Below are 3,554 nucleotides of genomic sequence, written 5' to 3'. Positions count from 1 at the left end.
CTGCAACCACAAGCGTGCGCCACCAGGCCAACCTTTCCGTATATATTGAAGACATTTTAGCTTACTCTTGTTTCACTTAGATGAGGTACTTTTATTATCTTAAGGTTGCTGTCAGAAAAACGTGTATTCAGTTCACCCCTTCTGGCATTCGCTCACCTTTTCTAACTGCCCAAAAGGAGCCCTCGCGTGCGCTCCTCCCGCCTCAGCGCTCGGGTGCTGGCCTTACTGGCAGGCGCCACCAACCGCTGGAAACGTTCACCTGGAAACTCTGGAATCCAAGCTCCACGAAGCATCGGTTTTAAACATTCAAATAGAATGCTATGGTTTCCGTCCAGCTGTCCCCCCAGAGCCTCACGCATCACTGGGCAGGATTCCAGAGCGTGACTGATTCCTGGTCCCGCGCCGCGGGAGGCAGCGAGCGCCACACCCGCCTGGTGGCGGAGGGCGGGACAGAGGCTTGCTCTCTGCGGCTCCTCTGCGCTTTTGGCTCTTGCTGCGTTTGCTGCTTTCTGTCCCCAGGAGCTGCTGCCCCTCTGCCACGGCCACCGAGCCTCGGAGCCAGCTGACTGCGGACTGAAGCCTCCAGGAACTGTGAGCTAAGTGGGCCTTTCTCTCTTTAAGATGTTGGGGTTTTTGTCTCAGCAGTGAGAGAAAAGTAACCAAGATAGGAAAGAAGAAAAGGAGGGCCGGCCCCATAGCTCAGTGGACTAAAGCGCCTGCGTAGGCAGGGCGCAGCGGCTGGGTAACCAAGATCGAAAAGAATAAAGGAAAACATAAACTTGTCCTTAAATGTCATAATGATTTTTATATAAAAAAAATGTGAAGCACGCATCCCCTGATAATACAGGACCTAAAGATCACAACTGACAAGTATGCAACTTCCCAGCTTTGTGTGACTTCGAAAATATCCTCTTAGAAGGAACCTGGACAAGCAATCTGCCTTAAATGCTGCAACAAATTAACAGAACATTTGTCTTCTAGTGTGTTTTTTGTTTGCCGTTCTGAGCACTGAACCCAAGGCGTGAAGTAGGCGAGGCAAGCCCGGCCTACCTAGCCCCTAAGAATTTTTAATGCTGCTTAATACTTTTACAAGGGGTGACTTTTTAGTAAAATATTTGAATTCATCTGTCTCCAAATGAAGATTCTGTGAATAGTGTTAACTGAATTACAAAATAATTGTACACTATAAAGTGAAGTTTTAGAAATTGTATCTCTTAATTTATGACATTTGAATAATTCAAGTCTACGAGCTTCTTATTTTCTTGTATAAACTGACTTAGATTTTCATAGTCATTTTCTTCCAGTTCCCTGCTTTGTTCTATATCAAGGCAGCCCAACTTAAAAATAAAAGTAATATTTCTAAAACTGCATATAATTTTACAATGGAAAAAGAGCCTGAGGATAGTCCAGGTCAGCCCTGTCATTTTAGGGATAAAGAACTGTACTCCAAACCTGAAAAAAAAATTCTTTCCTGGACGAGGGCTCCCTAGATCTTGGTGGAGAAGTCAGGGGGCCAGCTGTGGTTTCTGAGATCACAGGGCCTCACAGGACAAAAGAAGGCCACTGACTGCAAATTCTGAGGGTCTTGATTTTTATATTGTGCTTTTAAAAACATGATAACTTTTACCATTCTGTTCTTCTTTGAAAGAAATGTGCTCATTCATTGAATGAGGTGTTTTAAATGTGGAAGCACAGAGAGAGGAAAAAGAAGATGGAAAAAGAAGACAGAGGGACAGGGACAGGGACAGAGAGAGACTGGCTCCAACTCCAGAAATAGGATGATAGAAATCCAAGTTACAGGCCAGGGAGATAGCTCATCGGCATAAGCACCTGCCTGGCAAGTGCTAGGTCCTGAGTTTGATCCCTGGTGCTACATTAAAAAAAAAAAATCCAAGTTACAGTAGTGTTTCTCCCTGGGGTGGGGAGCACATAAAGAGGAAAAGATGCACAGGGCATTGCGGGTGCACTGGCTGTATTTTTCTCTTTGCCTTAGTATTGAGAACCTGGCTAGTATACTTTTCCCTAACAGTTTGCTAGGATGTCTGAGCTTATGCCCAGTAAGTGTTTTGAAGTGAAAAGAAAGGAGGAGCAAAGAAACAGGTCCGCAGAATGTGGTTCTGCTCTCCACAGGAAGTGGTAAAGGAGGACTGGAGAGCTGATTTCCTGGGCAGTCGAGCTGTATACTCCCTGAATATTGCTTCCCAAGGCAACATCGAGGGAGAAAGGCAGTCAGGAGTTATTAGAAATGTTGCTTTTCAAAACATACCTTGAGCGTCTTAAGGTTGAGCAAACATAGCTAAGAAGTTTCACATTGGAGTGAGAATTTTTGCTGCCTATTTACTCTTAAATCAATTTCAAAGAAAATAAATGCATTAAAAACACGGAATGGGGCAAGCAATAACTTATACTTGTCATTTCGCTAGTCCCGTGTGTTTAGCTGTGGAGACTAAAATGCACGTGTCTATATTTATTGAGTAATGTCCTAAATCCTCAGAGCCATGGTGAGGCTTCTATGAGCAACGTGCTCCCCGTAGTCTTTGCTTCTTCTCCATTACACTGAGCACAGGACTGCTGCCCCTGCTGTCCGCCCACCCTCAGCTTCTTCTCCTTAGGGTTGCCTCGTTCCTGAGGGCCTGAGGGCTGTTATATAAGCTGAGACAGAGGTGTGTAATACAGGCCCTCCCAAAGAGTAAGAAGGATTCTCTCTCTCCCCTCTTTTCCCTCCCCCTTCCACCTTCCTTCACTCCCTCCCCCATCAGTCCTCCCCAGTGTTTCTCTCTCCAGTCCCTCCTCTCTCTGCTGAATGAATAGGTTCAACCTGCTTGCAGCAGATCCCCCGTGCTGCACCCCGACATACACAGCTGGTGAGCGGCTGGCCCTCAGCATGCAGCCTGCTCTGCATCAGCATCCAGGGCTGAGGCCCCCACCTAGAGCTCTCTCTCAGCTGTGTGCAGAAACCCAACACAACTGAGTGCAGAGTGCACAAAAGGATGAAGATGCCTGAGTATGAAATACCCTCCTTCATTTCGTTTAGTTTACTTCTTCCATATGTATATGGAAATGTTACAGGGGCCGGCCAAATAGCTCAGCAGATTAAAGTGCCTGCTTAGGCAGACTCAGAGGCAGGGGATTCGATCCCAGGCCTGCCATACTGGCCCCGCCCCCGGGGCGCCCTGAGACAGCAATTGAGACTGGGCATGGTGGCATGCGCCTGTAATCCCAACTCTTGGGAGGCTGTAAACAGGCGAATCACTGCGAGTCCGACCTAGTAGTGAGACCCTGAACACGCTGTAGACCCTTCCCTAAATTACAGAAAGAAAAAAAAGGTGTTACAGTCCAGTTATCACTGAAGTATAACTTCTAATTAGCCTATCAGGGCATTTTGCTACCTTCTACATGGAAGAGAAAGAGAAACATCATCATACATCTGTTCTTAGAGATTTCTCTACTTGTGAACAAAGCAGGCAAAAGTAGCCATGAATCCTTTCACGTCCTCTGTGTAGACTGCCGGGCAGCCATGCTGTTGAGCATGATCAGTGTACGACACACCACGA

The sequence above is a fragment of the Octodon degus genome, unplaced genomic scaffold (assembly GCF_000260255.1).
Source record: "Octodon degus isolate 3935 unplaced genomic scaffold, OctDeg1.0 scaffold00117, whole genome shotgun sequence".
In the NCBI taxonomy this organism is placed as follows: Eukaryota; Metazoa; Chordata; class Mammalia; order Rodentia; family Octodontidae; genus Octodon; species Octodon degus.
The sequence above is the reverse complement of the archived record's forward strand: the minus strand, read 5'-3'. Positions refer to the sequence as shown.